This window comes from Cetorhinus maximus, chromosome 4 (assembly GCF_964194155.1).
Source record: "Cetorhinus maximus chromosome 4, sCetMax3.hap1.1, whole genome shotgun sequence".
NCBI classification, from domain to species: domain Eukaryota; kingdom Metazoa; phylum Chordata; class Chondrichthyes; order Lamniformes; family Cetorhinidae; genus Cetorhinus; species Cetorhinus maximus.
The window spans coordinates 143,542,485-143,562,092 of record NC_135882.1 but is presented as its reverse complement, the minus strand read 5'-3'; the positions used below and the strand labels follow the sequence as shown (position 1 = coordinate 143,562,092).

At 47.8% G+C, this 19,608-nt stretch overlaps 1 protein-coding gene across 2 annotated transcripts in view; it reads left to right on the top strand.

Moving 5' to 3' along the window:
- The first annotated feature begins 2,286 nt into the window (after positions 1-2,286).
- Positions 2,287-19,608, top strand: part of LOC144679950 (CMP-N-acetylneuraminate-beta-galactosamide-alpha-2,3-sialyltransferase 1-like) — a 99,156-nt gene continuing 81,834 nt past the window's right edge. For both annotated transcript variants that reach the window (XM_078540950.1, XM_078540951.1), the window contains exon 1: positions 2,287-2,530. The gene's annotated coding sequence lies outside the window, so the exon portion shown is untranslated. The remainder of the gene's footprint in view (positions 2,531-19,608) is intronic.

Sequence of the window (19,608 nt, the reverse complement as noted above, 5' to 3'; positions counted from 1 at the left end):
AAAAGCCTTGCTAATCTATGCAGAGTACATCAAATGCACTAGCCTCATCAATCCTCCTTATTGCATTTGATAAAAAATCAATCCATGCTGCCCCTGATTAACTGTGCCTTTTCACATGATGATTTATACTGCCTCTCAGAATTTTTTCCAATAATTGTCCCACCACTGAGGTTAGGCTGACTGACCTGTAATTACTCAGGTTATCGCTTCCTCCCTTTTTAAACAGCAGTACAATGTTAGCAGTCTTTCAGTCTTCTGGCACCATGCCTATAGCCAGAGAAGATGGGAAAATGGTGGTCAGGTCATCTGCTATTGCTTCCCTTAGCAACCTGGGATACATGTCATCTGCGTCTAGTGATTTATCTACTTTCAAGGATGCTAAACACCTAAAGGTTTCCTCCTTCATTATGTTTACCCCATTCATGTTGCACTCCTCCTCCTTGACTACAATGCTTGCTTCATCACTCTCTTTTGTGAAAACAGAGGATAGGAATTAATTAAGAACCATGCCCACATCTTCCATCTATAAATACAAGTTACTCTTTTGGATACTGATTTGTCCTACTCTTTCCTTATTTGCATCCTGCTCTTTATGCATTGATGAATATCTTATGGTTTTCCTTGATATTGTTTGCCAATATTCTTTACTTTCCAAATTTTCTGTTTACTTTTACCCCTGCACTTTCTTTGATCTTCTGACTTTCTGCAGCATTGAGTGCTTAGCATCTGGCATAAGCTTTCTTGTTTGCCCTGTCCTTATCTGTGGGAGATCTTGTAGTGCAGTGATAGTGTCCGCACTTGTAGGGTAGCTTCAAATTGTACTTCGGAACTTGATCTGAACACAGTAACAAGGGGAGCGTGGTGCTTCTTGTCTCCATGCTGAGGAACGATCCTGCTATTTGCTTTTAATGAAATGGCCCGCCTTTTGCTGTAAGGTGTATACATAATGTGGCTAAGCAGGTTGATTAGCAGAAGTACCTGGAGGCAATAAAAACAAAAAACTATCGCGGATGCTGGAAATCCAAAACAAAAACAGAATTACCTGGAAAAACTCAGTGTTCAGATCAAGTTCCGAAGTACAATTTGAAGCTACCTTACAAGTGCGGACACTATCACTGCACTACAAGATCTCCCACAGATAAGGAGTAGGACAGGGCAAACAAGAAAGCTTATGCCAGATGCTAAGCACTCAATGCTGCCACTATGCCTGATGGCAGGCAGTAAGAGTGGGAGAGTTTCCTGGTCAGCTATGCTGCAGAAGGCAACAGTGAACCACTATAGTACTTTGCCAAGCATAGTCATGGACCAGTCCAATGGAAGTCCATGGTTGCCAATGCCCTCTTAGGCACCTGACAGACAGCTCTTTGTCATCCAGCAGGGGTCTAGATTTGGGAGCCCCATGCTTTTTCTTTGTGGAAATGTGGGCTTGGAGACGCTTCAGCACTTAAGATATTTGGTGAAAATTGCCTCCAGGTACAAAAACAGAATTACCTGGAAAAACTCAGCAGGTCTGGCAGCATCGGCGGAGAAGAAAAGAGTTGACGTTTCGAGTCCTCATGACCCTTCAGCAGAGGTCATGAGGACTCGAAACGTCAACTCTTTTTTTCTCCGCTGATGCTGCCAGACCTGCTGAGTTTTTCCAGGTAATTCTGTTTTTGTTTTGGATTTCCAGCATCCGCAGTAGTTTTTTGTTTTTATTGTCTCCAGGTACTTCTGTTATTTAGAGAGGCTACAAATGTTGGGATTATTCCCATTAGATCAGAAAAATATAAGGAGAGATTTATTAGAGAGGTTCAAAATTATGAAGTGTTTTGAGAGAGCAGGTAGGAAGAAACTGTTTCACTGGGAGGAGCGTGAGTAACCAGAGGACACTGATTTAAGGTAATTAGCAAAGAACCCAGGGGAGATGTGAGGAGAATTTTTTGTAACACAGACCATTGCTGCAAATCTGGAATGAAAAGAGTGATGGAAACAGATTCAATAGCAACTGTCAACATGGAATTGGATAAATAATTGAAGGGGAAAACTGTATTGTGGGGAAAGAGCAGGGGCATGTTCTTTGAAAGGGCTAGCTGGCAAAGTAAATAGCCCAGAAGGTTTCCTTGTGTGCTGCATTAACCCTTGATTCGCTGCTTCCCATGTGCAAAGATTTATTGTTTGCTACTTTATGACTTTGCCAACCGGCGAAAAAAAGAACAGGTATGGGTCTGGGTGGGGCTTGACTGAATGGTCCATTTCTACCCTTCCTACTGGTTGTGCTGCCTATTATGCAGCTGTATAGGTGGAGCTTGTATTTGGGGCGAGTGGTTTGAAGTCCATTCCCTATCGGAGCACAGTAATGAGAGGAGCGCTTCGCTTCTTATCTCCATGCTGAGGATCGACCCTGCTATTTGCCTTTAATGAAACTGCCCGCCTTTTGCTGCAAGATTTTCTTTGTTTTACTTACGGCTCCTTTGCCCTGAACTGGAAAGACGGAGGGTCTTAAAAAAAAAAGTCGAAACTTGAGACGTGCATCATCACATCGGTGGGGGTAAGTACATTCATTTTTTCAAGAGATAAAAGGCTCTTCTTTCAGAAGTGGTTCGCCCTTGTAAAATAAAAAGACGAAATATATCTTTCGTACCCAGAATGTTTTAATTGCCAACACATTTCTATCTTTGCAAATTGTTGTAAACTTTTGGCGGCTTGGGGGTGGTGGTGTTCGGTTAATGTAAGGTCTTTATCCGTTTTATTTTGTTAATCAGCGATAGTTTCTTTTTTAAAAGGCATTGATTCTTGATATTAAACAGCGACAAACTTCTCAACCCCGCAATGCTTCCCGTCTCCTTTTAAACCAGAGAAGTGGGGAAGAATGAGGAGGTGAGAGAGAGAGGGGGGACGGGGTTTTCCCTTTTTAAAACAAGCACAGGCTTTTTTACAGCACCAGATGAAGAAATCATTTGGGCCATGATTCTACATTCCGCACCAATTTGCTTGATTAATCCGTTAATTTCTTTGAATGTCTTGGCATTTGTGATTCAACATTCTGTTCGGAAGCCATCCCTTGAATATATAGACATTGTGCTCAAATTTATTACCAATCCCGATCCGGATGCGCATGGCAGAGTAGGACCTTTTCCACTCTTAACTTTCCATCAGGAATTGTGCCCCCAGCACATCTAGCCATGAATACTTAAGGATGAGCTGGCATTTATATACGTCTTTCTTAACCTCAGGATGTGCGTTTGCAGCCAATGAAATACATTTTTTGATCTATATTCACTGTCTATAATGTCGGAAACATGGTAACCAATACAGTTCAGCTACAACGCTGCCATCTACCCAGCAATCTGGAAAGTTGCTCAGGTATGTCCTGTACACAAAAAGCAGGACAAATCCAACCCGGCCAATTATCACCCCATCAGCCTACTCTCGATCATCAGTAAAGTGATGGAAGGGGTCACCAACAGTGCTATCAAGTGGCACTTGCTTAGCAATAACCTGCTCACTGATGCTCAGTTTGGGTTCCACCAGGGTCACTCAGCTCCTGACCTCATTACAGCCTTGGTTCAAACATGGGCAGAAGGGCTGAACTCCCGAGGTGAGGTGAGAGTGACTGCCTTTGACATCAAGGCCGCATTTGACTGAGTGCGGCATCAAGGAGCCCTCGCAAACCTGGAGTCAATAGGAATCAGGGGGAAAACTCTCTGCTAGTTGGAGTCATACCTAGCACAAAGGAAGATGGTTTTGGTTGTTGGAGGTCAATCATCTCAGCTCCAGGGCATCACTGCAGGAGTTCCTCAGGGTAGTGTCCTTGGCCCAACTGTCTTCAGCTGCTTCATCAATGACCTTCCCTCCATCATGAGGTCAGAAGTGGGGGTGTTCGCTGATGATTGCACAATGTTCAGCACCATTCGCGACTCTTCATAAACTGAAGCAGTCCATGTCCAAATGCAGCAAGACCTGGACAATATCTAGATTTGGGCTGATAAGTGGCAAGTAACATTTGCCCACACAAGTGCCAGGCAATGACCATATCCAACAAGAGAGATTCTAACCATCGGCCCTTGGCATTCAATGGATTTACCATCACTGAATTCCCCACTGTCAACATCATGGGGGTTACCATTGACCAGAAACAGAACTGGACCAGCCATATAAATATTGTGGCTACAAGAGCAGGTTAGGGGCTAGGAATCCTGCGGCAAGTAACTCACCGGCTGACTCCCCAAAGCCTGTCCATCATCTACAAGGCACAAGTCAGGAGTGTGATGGAATACTCTCCACTTGCCTGGACAAGTGCAGCTCCAACAGCACTTAAGAAGCTCGACACCATCCAGGAGAAAGCAGCCCGCTTGATTGGCATCCTATCCGCAAACATTCAGTCCCTCCACCACTGACAAACAGTGCCAGCAGTGGATAGCATCTACAAGATGCACTGCAGGAACTCACCAAGTCCCCTTAGACAGCATCTTTCAAACCCACAACTGCTACAATCTAGAAAGACAAGGGCAACAGACACATGGGAACACCACCACCTGGAAGTTCCCCTCCAAGCCACTCACCATCCTGACTTGGAAATATATCGCTGTTCGTTCACTGTCACTGGGTCAAAATCCTGGAACTCCCTCCCTAACAACACTGTGGGTGTACCTACACCACCAGGACTGTAGCAGTTTAAGAAGGCAGCTCACCACCACCTTCTCAAGGCAATTGGGGATGGACAATAAATACTGACCCAGCCAGTGACACCGCATCCGAGGAATGAATGTAAAAAAAGGTGCACCACATGACCCTCCCTCAAGTAACAACAAAATAAGTGACCAGGCCATGTGTGTCCATATTAGTTGATGGATAAATATTGGTCAGAATATTAGGGATTTCTTATCACTTAAGATCTATGCCATCATGGTCAAGAGACTCTAACATGCTTATTAGTTCTTCATGTTTCACCTTATCAAATGCCTTACTATAATCAGTAAAACACATGAGTACATCTTTTTTTCATCTCTATGGCTGTTTCTGATAGCTTGGGTAACATAATGATGGATCTCAGAGTGAAAAGAAATCTTTATTGGGAACAAACTACGGCCGCAGAAGTTGAGAATGATCTCAGCAATTTTGTGAAGATTTAAAAAGGGTTGTACTTTCTCCCCAGATTTACTCAATTTGTATAGTGAAAATATTCTTAGAGAAATTGAAGACCTTTCTGGATTATTGGTTGGAGGTTATAATCTTAATAATGTAAGATATGCCAATGACACCATTCTTACTGCTGACCCTGAAGAGAAACTGCAAAAGATTTTGGATAGAGTGTGAAGGAATAAGGGTCAAATAATATAGGAATATTAGATTGAAAGTTACTTTGGGTAAACTCGCAGTAGAACCGTATAAAACTGGACTGCAGCGGTTCAAGAAGGCAGCTCACCACTACCTTCTCAAGGGCATTTGGGGTGGGCAAAAAATGCTGACCTAGCTTACGATGCCCACATTCCATGAATGAATAAAGAAAAAATATTTTATTAGTAGTAAAATCTAGCTTGCAAGAACAGCAAGGTTAAATTCCTTCACAACAATGTGAATTCATCAACAAAAAATGCATCTGAAAAACAGTATTCTATGGCTCTTGACATAACAGAAGCACGTATGCATGCAATTAACGCCGCAATCAGATAAAAGAATGCTGGGCTTCAAGTCTTATTATCTTGCTGGACATTGTACCTTGACTAAGAAACATTGACCAACATGAGTGTTATGTAAAGTCCAGTTTTCAAGAATAAATTCAAAATAACATTTCTTAGAAATTGAACGGGCACCTTTATTATAAGAGGTGGTCCTTTCACCAAATATGGGATATTAATTAGGGGTGGCCTTTAACTGATAAAATGAACATCTTCTGTGTAACCATTAATTATACAACCCCAAAATTCATTATAAATATCTCAACCCCAACTTGAATTTTCATATTCGTTAGATTCTCGTAAATGGACTTCTCACCTGTTCTGAACCTAGCAAATCTCACATTCTCAGGGTCATATTACTTTAATATTTAATGGACATTCTTACTTTCTTTTGACCAATGCTATATCTGTAACAAGTAAAGTCTAAACTTAGGATTCTCTTATAGAAGTAAGAACTAGCTATCATTTCTTTTCAGGATTTATCTAGCATGCGATTTGTATAACCACCACAATTGCATGCTTTCATATCATAAGAAATTTGGGTGTGTTTAAAACTTTAATCATCTCATTTAGACTTCCGTATCAAAGAATCACAAATCCCCACTCCAGTTCTCTTGTGGTGAGAGAACGTTTACTGGGGAGTTTCATATAATAACTGGGAAATTAAAATCTATCTAAGAAATAATTGTTAAAAAGTCTACCAAAGAGTAGGATAATAATTCTGGTTCATTTCAATTCTTTATTCGAGGTCAAGCAGGGCTCATAGCCCAGTTATGTGTCCTTGGGTCTAGCTCCCTCTGGGCGAAGTTGAAGGGAATTAAACATTGGATCTTGAATAGACTTCAAATATTAATAAACTTTGGAATACACCACAAGGGTAGTGAGTGGAAGTGAGAAGAAAGGGTTGAGCATAAATTGTAAGAAAACCAAATGTCCCGTAGTGTCCAAAAGGAAAATCATAATTGAATGTAAGATCATAGAGAAGAATGGAAGGATCAAATGGGTAAACAAATTTTGTTACTGAGGAAATATGTTAGTATCGGACAGAAAATGTGACCAAGAAATAAGCTGAAGGATTGGAATGGCCAAAGATATATTTCAAAAAATGAAAAAGGTTATGATCAATGCAAAATTAGATGTGAAAACAAAAATGCGAATCCTGGAATGCTGCATCACACCAATTTTGACATGCTGAAGCAAGGGTAGGATGATCAATGAAGCAATGCAGAATAGAATTGAGGTTGCAGACTTGTGGTTTTTGAAGCGAATATTGAAGATATCTTGGACAAGTCACACTATCAATGAAGAGGTGCTAGTGAATTCTGAGACCAAAAGAACTCAGCTGACCAAAATCAGGAAGAGACAATTGGAATTTCTTGGGCAGGTAATATACCACCTTCAGCTGCTTCATCAATGACCTTCCTTCCATCATAAGGTTAGAAGTGGGGATGTTCGCTGATGATTGCACAATGTTCAGCACCATTTACGATTCTTCATCTACTGGAGCAGTCCGTGTCCATATGCAACAAGACCTGGACAACATTCAGGCTTGGGCTGACAAGTGGCAAGTAATATTCACGCCGCACAAGTGCCAGGCAATGGCCATCACCAACAAGAGAGAATCTAACCATCTCCCCTTGACAATCAATGGCGTAACCATCACTGAATCCCTCACTATCAACTTCATGGGGGTTACCATTGACCAGAAACTGAACCGGACCAGCCTTATAAATACTGAGGCGATATCACAGGTCAGAGGCTAGGAGTTCTGTAGTAAGTAACTCACTTCCTGACACCCCAGAGCCTGTCCACCATCTACAAGGCACAAGTGAGGAGTGTGATGGAATACTGTCAACTTGCTTGGATGAGTGCAGCTCCTGGACATTGTTCAGGTCGTGCTGCATATGGATAGGGACTGCTTCAGTATCTGATGAGTCATGAATGGTGCTGAACATTGTGTAATCATCAGCAAACACCCCCATTTCTGACCTTATGATGGAGGGAAGCTCATTGATGAAGCAGCTGAAGATGGAATATCCCATATCAAGAAGCTCAACACCATCTAGGACAAAGCAGCCCGCTTGACTGGCACCCCATCCAACAGCCATTCCCTCCACCATTTATGCACAGTGGCAGCAGTGCGTACTATCCACAAGATACACTGCAGCATCTCACCAAGGCACCTTTGACAGCACCTTCTAAATCTGTGAACTCTTACCACCTAGAAGGACAAGGGTAGTAGATGCATGGGAACACAACCACCTGGAAGTTCCCCTCCAAACCACTCACCATCCTGACTTGAAACTATATTGCTGTTCCTTCACTGTCACTGGGTCAAAACCTTGGAACTCCCTTCCTAACAGCAGCATGGGTGTACCGACAACACTGCAGCAGTTCAAGAAGGTGGCTCACCACCTCGTTCTCAAGGGCAATTAGGGATGGGCAATAAATGCTGACTTAGCCAGCAATGCCGGCGTCTCATGAATGAATATAAAAATAACTTATGAGTTAGAATGCATGATGCTGATGGGAAAGAGCAGTGGAAAGAGCCTCACAAATTGGATGAATGCACCAACGAGGATGATTCATATCTCTAGAGCAAGATTAACATGGAAGTTCATGGTCTTTTAGGGCATAGTACCTGAAGAAAGAGAGAGAGATAAAGGAGCACTATTCTACTCTTAAATAAAAGCAAATTACTGCAGATGCTGAAGATCTGAAATAAAAAACAGAAAGTGCCTGTAAAGCTCAGCACATCTAGCAGCATCTGTGGAAAGAGAAACAGAGTTAATGTTTCGAGTCCAATATGACTCCTTCGGAATCCTCTTTCTTTGTTCTAATAGTACCGTGGGGTTTATTACATGCGCCTGAAAGAGCAAATGGGGCTTTGGTTTAATGTTCACGTGAAAGGTGGCTCCTGTGAGAGAGCAAGACTCCACTCCACTGGGAGTGTCAGACTAGATTATGTGCTCAAGAAACCAGAACTGGAGTTGAAGGTGAGGGTGCTACATACGGAGGCAAGGCTGCCCAGTAAAATGCCATGGAGACACAAACTGAAGCCTTGCACAGGGACTTAGCAAGGCAATCGCCACTTCTGGTGATCACTGTTGGTTATATTAGTAGACAATAGTAGTTACATTTGTGTGGAGTTGATTCTTCCAACAGAGTCATAAACCTGCTTAAACCCCTCAAAGGGGAACTAGGGATGGGCAATATGCGCCTTCCAGTGACGATCACATCCCATAAATTAATTTTAAAAAAGGTTCATGCTGAAGGAGGAATTTCATTACAATGTGTCAAGTATTTGTATCAGCTCTGCTAATAATGATTGCTACGCTCTGTGCATCAAAGCTGTGAACTGGTGGTTGGAGAGGGTTTAAACTTAATTGGCAGGAGAGTGGGCTCCAGCATATTGAAGTAGTAAAGAGGAATAAGGTGCATAAAGGATTGAGTATGTTGGATAGCACTGGAGAAAGAAGTAGTACTAAGCAGGCTAAGAAGGACTATGAGGAATATAAAGAGTTTTTTTTATTCGTTTGTGGAAATAAAGTGTCACTGCAAAGTGAGTATTGCCCACCCCAGATTCCCTTGAGGTTTAAGCAGGTTTACAACTCCATAAAAAGAATTGGCTCTGCACAAATCTAATAACCAGTTGTCCACTCATATAAGCTACAAGCCTGGTAACTGCCATACTGAGTGCCCATGCAAGGCTTCAGTTTGGGTCCACACGATATTTCACTGAACAGCCTTGTCTCATTTTGTTTCTCTCTCACCTTACTCAGAGGTTATGGATTCAAGCTCTTTTCCAGTTTCTGGAGCTCATAGTGACTGATGCCCCCAGTGCAGTATTGAAAGAGTCTTGCACAATGCAAGTGTGTAAAAACACAGAACGTGGCAAATGAGGTTGATGTGGTAAAAGCACAAAAAGCCATGTGGGAATATGATGTAGTGGCAATGCCAGAAACGTGGCTTAAAAATGGCGAGGACAGGGCATTTAATGTTCAAGAATACAAAGTATACGGAAAAGATAGGAAAGGAAAAAAAGAGAAGTGGGTGGCAGTACTGATTAGAGAAGACATTGTAGTGTTAGAGAAGGAGGGTGTTCTTGAGGGCACGAAAACAGAATCCATTTGGTTATAGTTGAGAGGCATAAAGTGTATGATCATGCTACTAGGGATATTCTATAAGCCTCCAAGAGAGAGAAAGGTAGAGGAGCAAATCTGCAGGGTAATCACAGAGATGTGCAAGAACTATACCGGGGTTCTGATGAAGGGTCATCGACTTGAAATGTTAACTCTGTTTCTCTCCACAGATGCTGCCTGACCTGTTGAGTATTTCCAGCATTTACTGTTTTTTTATTGTAGAAATTCTAGTACATCCATTCTTGGGAACAAGGAGAAATGCAGGTTACAATCCTTGCTCCTAAAAGGTAAGGCTCAGTGCCTGATAGCGGACCTCAGACTTCATTTCCATGAAGCGGGTGTTCTATTTAGAGCAAAATGCAACCTGCCTTCGAAGCATTGCTGAAAATTAGGCTGTGTTAACGGCAGTTTTACAAGATTTCAACTTTCCAAGGAGGCTGTAACTAGCAGTACTACGGACTCGAAACATAAACTCTGTTTCTCTCTCCACAGATGCTGTCAGACCTGCTGAGTGTTTCCAGCATTTTTTGTTTTTATTTCAGATTTCCAGCATCCACAGTATTTTGCTTGTAACTAGTAGTGATCAGTGCTGGGGCCTCATCTATTTACAGTCTACATTAATGACTTAGATGAAGAGGCTGAGAATAATGTGAGAAGGACACAAATAGGCTCCAAAGAGAAACAGACAGATTAATTGGGTGGACAACAAGGTGTTAGGTGGAGTGTAATGGTGGGGAAATATCATGTTAATGACTTTGCTAGCAGGAATAATAAAGTAGAATATTTTTAAAAGACATGAAACTTTTACAGTTCAGAGTAACTTGGGTGTTCTAACACAAGGAACAAAGAAAGTTAGCACGTAGGTACAGCAAGCAATTAGGAAGGCAATGTTTGTGTTGGTTTTCATTGCAAAGTGATTGGAGTACAAGAATAAGGAAGCCTTGCTGGAATTGTATAGGGTTATGGTGAGTCCACACTTGGTCAATCATTTAAAATTGATACAAGGAAAAAATTCTTCACCCAAAGGATTGTAAAGCCCGCCGAACTGAAGATCGGAATGACATGCGTCATTTTACGCGTCGGTGTGTGGGGCCTGCCCCCGCACGCCGGATAAAAGTTTCTGTCCTTGGAATTCCCTATCCCAATAGGGTGTGGATGCTTCGTTGTTGAATATATTTAATGTTTTTGGCCCCTCAGTTAATCAAGAGATATGAAGTAGGCAGGAAAGTAGATTTGAGATATAGACTGCGTGAGGTGGCAGGGGGTAACTGTGGTAAATCAATCGGTGATAAGTTTGGTGAGGGAGCAGGAGAACATGGGGGTAACTTGGTGGCCAGGTTAGTGTCTGGGTTGGAGGGGTCGATGTCTCTGGGTTGGGAGGGTGGGGGCGGGTTGGTGTTTGGGTCAGGAGGGCGGTGTCTGTTGCGGGTACAGCAGTGCCTGTGCCAATGGGTCGATGTCTGGGTCGGAGTGGTTCTGGATCGGTGGGGGGCAGGTTTCAATGTCCGGGTGTTGGGCTGGTCACTGTCCTGGTGGAGGGGTTGTGGATCTGGGGGGGCTGGGTTCAATGTCTGGGTGGGGGGGATCAATGCCTGGGTCGGGGGGGTCAGTGTTTGGGTTTGGGGGAGTGGGTCAATGTCTGGGATTCGGGGGTCAATGCCTAGACCTGGAGGGGACAATGTGGGTCTGGGGTGTCAATATCTGAATCAGTGGGTCAATATCTGAGTCTGGGGGGGGTCAATATCTGGCTCGGGTCGGTGGGGGGGGGTCAATGTCTCAGCCTGGGGATAACAATGTCTAGGCCGGGTGGTTCAATGTTGGGTTTGTAGGGTTATTGCCTGGGTCAGGGAGGTCAATACCTGGGCCTGAAGGGTCAATGCCTAGGTCTGGAGTGGTCAGTGTCTGGGTCGGGGGTGGGCCAATGTGTGGGTCAGGGAATAAGGCTGATGTCCAGATTGGTGGGGGTATCTCGGTCAGGGAGGGTCTGGGCCAGCGGGGGTTGATGTCCAGATCAGGATTCGATTTCTGGGTCGAGGTTGCAGTCGGGGGGGTGTTGGTTTCTGGATTGGGGGGTCGATGACTGCATCTGGGAGTTCAATGTCTAGTTTGGGGATTGGGGTTGATGCCTGGGTCAGGAAGGGTCTAGGTTGGGGGGATCGATGCCTGGGTCGTTGAGGGTGGTGGTGGTCAATGTCTGGGGCGGGGAGTGGGGTCAATGTCTGGGTGAGGGGGTCTGGGTTGGGGGATCGATATCTGGGTCATTGTTGAGGGGGTGTCAATGTCTGGGGCAGGGAGTGGGGTCAATGTCTGGGTGAGAGGGTCTGGGTTGGGGGATCGATGTCCGGGTCGTTGTTGAGGGGGTGTCAATGTCTGGGTCGGGGAGTGGGGTTGATGTCCGGGTCAGGGGGTCTGGATCAATGGGGGGTGGTCTAGGATGGAGGGAATCGATGTCTAGGTCGTTTTGGGGAGTGGGGTCAATGCCCGGGTCAGAGTGTCTGGGTCAGGGAGGGCCTAGGTTGGGGGGCGGGGGCTGTCATTGTCCAGATTGGTGGGGTGGTCCTGGGTCAGGGGCGTTAATTTATGAATAATACAGCGCAGGAGGAGGCTGTTCAGCCCATCAAGCCCACACTGGCTCTTTTGAAGAGCAATCTTGTTATTCCCATTCCAACTGCCCTTTCCCAAATCCTTTTGCAAAGAATTTTTTTCTCCTTCAAGTATTTATCCATTTCCCTTTTGAAAGCTTCTATTAAGTCTGTATCCAACACCCCATCAGGCAGTGCATTCCTAATCCTGACCACTCAATGTAAAAAAAATGTTTTTCCTAATGTCGCCTCTGGTTCTTTTGCCACAATCGTCTTAAATCTGTGTCCTATTATTTTTGACCATCGTAAACAATTTCTCTTTATTTACTCTACCTACTTGATTTTGAACACCTCCTTTAAATCTGCTCTAAGAACAACAACCTAAAAGAATATAGTTGCACACACATGATTGAAATGTATAGGTCTGGGGGGACAAAAATAAACTAAGGGCAGAATCATCTCAGGTTTGCAGCAAGTGCGGTACCAGGCGTAAAAAGGACGTTTTACCTACTGGCTGCACTGGCAGCTTTTCGTGCTGTACCGTTCCATTCTCGGTATGTCCCACCTCACTAACAATGTTTTCCCAGGTGGTCTCTGATTTTCCCGCCCCGCTGTCACCTCAGGCCTTCAGTAATCCGGGCCCCATATTTAAAGGGTGCCCCTGCACAGAGCTAGCTCTCTCTAAGGGATCGGAAGCTGCTGGAAAGTCATGGCTGCCAAAGGGAAGAAATATACTGCCCTCAATTTTAGTGACGTCTCCCTTGGACGCCTTTTAGACACAGTGGAGGCCTGCAATGAAGTCCTCTATCCCCCGCTCTGGGCAAGGGCCCACCAATCCAGCATGGGAGGTGGTGGCAGTGGTGGTCAGCACCAATGCCCTGCAAAAGAGGATAGCCACCCAGTGCGGAAAGAGGATGAATGATCATCTGCTGCACAGGCTGAACTCCATCGCTGACACCATAGTTCGCCTCCAACGGTGTCAACTGAGGGGTACAGGACAGCTCGTTCTCACTCCAGTTTCCCCTTCTCCTCAAGGAGTCAGCCTCGGGCACCCATAGGGAGGAGGATCAGCAGGTGCACACCCCGGGCCATCCACCCAGGTGACTCCTGGAGTGTCCGGCCCATCCGAATCCTCTCTTCCTGTGACCCCAGCAGCTCCAGCTGCACAGGCCGAGGAGGGTGCCACTGCCGCACAACAGGATCCCGAAAGCAGGCTGGGGCCCTCCAAGCTTTGGCCCTCCAGAGGATGCCTGCCAAAGCCATCACAGTTGGGGCGTAGCAGTCAGCAGACTGCCTCCGCCTCCACTGTGCATATCGGGGAGCACCAAGATGTAGTGGCAGGGTTAGGAAGGTTAAGAAGATGTAACTCTTTAGAGTTATCAACAGATCGCATGTAACTCTTTCGAGTACATTCACAGTTCTTGGTTTCCGGGAGTGGGACATGAACCCACAACCTTCTGATAGAAGGCGAGGGTGCTATGAACTGAGCCACAGCTGACACCTCTTAAGAAGATGTACTGAAACTCTTTCGAGTTATCAACAGTCACAGATTGCAACTCTTTCGACTACAATCATAGTTCTTGGTTTCCGGGAGTGGGACATGAACCCACAACCCTCTGATTCAAAGGTGAGGGTGCTATGAACTGAGCCACAGCTGACACCTCGTTGGTTAAGAAGATGTAACTCTTTTGAGTCAAAACAATAAACTAAATTAACAAAAACAAGGGAGAAATCAAGCACAGCCCCTAAGTCAGGTCAGCTGTAAAATCAAGGAAAAACTTTAAAGGAACCTTACAAACATCAAACTAAGATGTGATTAAAGGGGTCAACAAAACACCCCAGACCCCGCGGTGCCCACCGGGCACGGAAGGCCTCGATGGTGCCGGCAGACACCGCGTGCTCCCTTTCCAGGGACATCCGGCCGCGAACGTAGCCGCGGAAGAGGGACAAACAATCGGGCGGGACTCCCCCGTCGATCGCCCGCTGCCTGGACCTGTTGATCGCCAACTTGGCCAGGCCCAGGAGCAGGTTCACGAGGAGGTCCTCCTCCTTCCCCACCCCCTTCCGCACCGGGTGTCCATAGATCAGGAGCGTGGGACTGAAGTGCAACCAAAACAGTAACAAAAGATTTTTTAAATAACTAAAAAGGGAGTGCAGCCTAAGACACCCTATATACACGTGGTCCACGGACTCCACAAGACCACAAAAAGAGCAGGTGTCTTGGGAGTCCGTGAACCTACACATTTTACGATTATAGGGGACTGCTGCATGCAACACCCTCCAACCCAGGTCCCCGATAGAAAGAGGGAGAACACCTCCGTAGAGGGCCTCCCATCGGGGGCCTCCACCGCCGGACGGCAACAAGGCACACCAGGGCGTGTCCGGGCGGCGGACCAGGGCGAGAAAATGGAAGGTGTGCAGCAGCAGTCCATACAGAAAACCCCTCCGCACCGTGCCAAATGGCACGGAGGGCATGTCCCCGAGGCGGCTCATATTATTGCGGGGCACCGGCACCCGAGGGAGGGTTCGGGGCTTGGGGCCAATGTGAAATTCCGTCCGAACAGGGGAACGTTCAGCCGGGAGATCACCGCGCACCTGGGCCACCTCGAGACCTAAAATGACATCGGGTCCGAGCACGACCGTCCTTAGGTCTTGGATGGCATCAGCTGCGACCTGGACACTCACTGACGCAAGAAGATGTAACTATTTAGAGTTATCAACAGATCGCATGTAACTCTTTCGAGTACATTCACAGTTCTTGGTTTCCGGGAGTGGGACATGAACCCACAACCTTCTGATTCAAAGGCGAGGGTGCTATGAACTGAGCCACAGCTGACACCTCTTAAGAAGATGTACTGAAACTCTTTCGAGTTATCAACAGTCACAGATTGCAACTCTTTCGACTACAATCATAGTTCTTGGTTTCCGGGAGTGGGACATGAACCCACAACCCTCTGATTCAAAGGTGAGGGTGCTATGAACTGAGCCACAGCTGACACCTCGTTGGTTAAGAAGATGTAACTCTTTTGAGTCAAAACAATAAACTAATTTAACAAAAACAAGGGAGAAATCAAGCACAGCCCCTAAGTCAGGTCAGCTGTAAAATCAAGGAAAAACTTTTAAAGGAACCTTACAAACATCAAACTAAGATGTGATTAAAGGGGTCAACAAAACACCCCAGTCCCCGCGGTGCCCACCGGGCATGGAAGGCCTCGATGGTGCCGGCAGACACCGCGTGCTCCCTTTCCAGGGACATCCGGCCGCGAACGTAGCCGTGGAAGAGGGACAAACAATCGGGCGGGACACCCCCGTCGATCGCCCACTGCCTGGACCTGTTGATGGCCAACTTGGCCAGACCCAGGAGCAGGTTCACGAGGAGGTCCTCCTCCTTCCCAACCCCCTTCCGCACCGGGTGTCCGTAGATCAGGAGCGTGGGACTGAAGTGCAAACAAAATAGTAATAAAAGATTTTTTAAATAACTAAAAAGGGAGTGCAGCCTAAGACACCCTATATACGCATGGTCCACGGACTCCACAAGACCACAAAAAGGGCATGTGTCCTGGGAGTCCGTGAACCTAAACATCCTCCTATTGTAGGGGACTGCTGCATGCAACACCCTCCGACCCAGGTCCCCGATAGAAAGGGGGAGAACTCCTCCGTAGAGGGCCTCCCATCGGGGGACACCGCCGCCGGACGGCAACAAGGCACGCCAGGGCGTGTCCGGGCGGCGGACCAGGGCGAGAAAATGGAAGGTGTGCAGCAGCAGTCCATACAGAAAACCCCTCCGCACCGTGCCAAATGGCACGGAGGGCATGTCCCCGAGGCGGCTCATATTATTGCGGGGCACCGGCACCCGAGGGAGGGTTCGGGGCTTGGGGCCAATGTGGAATTCCGTCCGAACAGGGGAACGTTCAGCCGGAAGATCACCGCGCACCTGGGCCACCTCGAGACCTAAAATGACTTCGGGTCCGAGCACGACCGTTTTTAGGTCTTGGATGGCATCGGCTGCGACCTGGACACTCACTGACGCGCGACGCGCCAACTCCTGCGGGAGCATCCAGCCCAGTCCTCCGCCACCCAGCACGTCCCCGACCCTGGTCACCCCGGCAGCCACAGCCCTCCTCTCCGCCAGCCACTGAAAGGGACGGAGGGGCGGATTCCTGAGCAGCGGCTCTCTGACGATAGCCGCTACTCCTGACGGGGGAGAGCTGCGTCGCGTGGCGACCACGTTCCAGACTTTGATCAGGTCCTGGTAAAAGACGGGCAACACCTGGAAGGAGCCGAGGCCCCTCTGATCTACAAACAGGAGCTGCACGTCATAATTCAGGCCGTGCACCTGGCGGAAGAAATACGTCGCCAGGGCACACCATCTCGGAGGAGGCTCGACGTAAAGGTATCGCTGCAGGGTCTGAAGACGGAAAATCGCCACCTGCATGCGTAGGCACACCAGCGCCTGACCGCCCTCCCTAAGCGGGAGACTCAGAACCTCAGCAGCGACCCAGTGCAATCTTTTGTCCCAGAAGAAGTCGACTAGCATTCTCTGGATTTTCACGACAAAGTCCGGGGGAGGGGTCAAAGTGACCAGCCGATACCACAACATGGCGGCGATCAGCTGGTTTATGACGAGAACTCGACCCCGGTAAGACAGCACTCGGAGCAGTCCTGTCCAGCGCCGCAGGCGAAAATTCTTTCGAGTTATCAACAGTCACAGATTGCAACTCTTTCGAGTACAATCACAGTTCTTAGTTTTTCCGGGAGTGGGACATGAACCCACAACCCTCTGATTCAAAGGCGAGGGTGCTATGAACTGAGCCACAGCTGACACCTCGTTGGTTAAGAAGATGTAACTCTTTTGAGTCAAAACAATAAACTAAATGAGCAAAAAGGAACAAGGGAGAAAACAAGCACAGCCCCTAAGTCAGGTCAGCTGTAAAATCAAGGAAAAACTTTAAAGGAACCTTACAAACATCAAACTAAGATGTGATTAAAGGGGTCAACAAAACACCCCAGACCCCGCGGTGCCCACCGAGCACGGAAGGCCTCGATGGTGCCGGCAGACACCGCGTGCTCCCTTTCCAGGGACATCCGGCCGCGAACGTAGCCGCGGAAGAGGGACAAACAATCGGGCGGGACTCCCCCGTCGATCGCCCGCTGCCTGGACCTGTTGATGGCCAACTTGGCCAGGCCCAGGAGCAGGTTCACGAGGAGGTCCTCCTCCTTCCCGACCCCCTTCCGCACCGGGTGCCCGTAGATCAGGAGCGTGGGACTGAAGTGCAACCAAAACAGTAACAAAAGATTTTTTAAATAACTAAAAAGGGAGTGCAGCCTAAGACACCCTATATACACGTGGTCCACGGACTCCACAAGACCGCAAAAAGGGCAGGTGTCTTGGGAGTCCGTGAACCTACACATTTTACGATTATAGGGGACTGCTGCATGCAACACCCTCCAACCCAGGTCCCCGATAGAAAGAGGGAGAACACCTCCGTAGAGGGCCTCCCATCGGGGGCCTCCGCCGCCGGACGGCAACAAGGCACGCCAGGGCGTGTCCGGGCGGCGGACCAGGGCGAGAAAATGGAAGGTGTGCAGCAGCAGTCCGTACAGAAAACCCCTCCGCGCCGTGCCAAATGGCACGGAGGGCATGTCCCCGAGGCGGCTCATATTATTGCGGGGCACCGGCACCCGAGGGAGGGTTCGGGGCTTGGGGCCAATGTGGAATTCCGTCCGAACAGGGGAACGTTCAGCCGGAAGATCACCGCGCACCTGAGCCACCTCCAGACCTAAAATGACTTCGGGTCCGAGCACGACCGTTTTTAGGTCTTGGATGGCATCGGCTGCGACCTGGACACTCACTGACGCGCGACGCGCCAACTCCTGCGGGAGCATCCAGCCCAGTCCTCCGCCACCCAGCACGTCCCCGACCCTGGTCACCCCGGCAGCCACAGCCCTCCTCTCCGCCAGCCACTGAAAGGGACGGAGGGGCGGATTCCTGAGCAGCGGCTCTCTGACGATAGCCGCTACTCCTGACGGGGGAGAGCTGCGTCGCGTGGCGACCACGTTCCAGACTTTGATCAGGTCCTGGTAAAAGACGGGCAACACCTGGAAGGAGCCGAGGCCCCTCTGACCTACAAACAGGAGCTGCACGTCATAATTCAGGCCGTGCACCTGGCGGAAGAAATACGTCGCCAGGGCACACCATCTCGGAGGAGGCTCGACGTAAAGGTATCGCTGCAGGGTCTGAAGACGGAAAATCGCCACCTGCATGCGTAGGCACACCAGCGCCTGACCGCCCTCCCTAAGCGGGAGACTCAGAACCTCAGCAGCGACCCAGTGCAATCTTTTGTCCCAGAAGAAGTCGACTAGCATTCTCTGGATTTTCACGACAAAGTCCGGGGGAGGGGTCAAAGTGACCAGCCGATACCACAACATGGCGGCGATCAGCTGGTTTATGACGAGAACTCGACCCCGGTAAGACAGCACTCGGAGCAGTCCTGTCCAGCGCCGCAGGCGAAAATTCTTTCGAGTTATCAACAGTCACAGATTGCAACTCTTTCGAGTACAATCACAGTTCTTAGTTTTTCCGGGAGTGGGACATGAACCCACAACCCTCTGATTCAAAGGCGAGGGTGCTATGAACTGAGCCACAGCTGACACCTCGTTGGTTAAGAAGATGTAGTTGCACAGCCTGGGCACGTGTGTTAATCACTTGTACGTTCTATTCACTATTGTCAATAAACTTTCAAGAAAGTCTCCCTGCCTATGGATCCTTGTTCTGATGAGCAGTGTTTGTATCATTCAGATGTGAAACTTTGGTTCCTGCACAAGATATCTGAGGTCAGTGCCTATGTGATGGCTTGCAGTTCCGAGCGCAACCCCAGGAACTTCTGATTCTGTTCCTGGAGCTGCCTCTCCATGAGGGTCGCCACTCTCTCATTGGAGGAGGCAGTGTGCTCGGCCATGAGGGTCAACACAGTTCTCATGCTACACATGGACTGCTCCATACAGGAGACCATGGCACGCATACACTCATGGATCTCCACCAGATTGTCCCGCACATCTCGCTGGACATCTAGCACCTGCTGACTAATGGATAACTCCAGAGGCTTCATCCCCTGCCTTCAACTGAGCATTGTCCTGGCCTCCAGAAGTCCTTTGACTGCTGGTGCCCTGGGTACTCTCTGCCTCCGCCTACACCTCCAGTGAGTGTGAAGTGCCCTCACCACT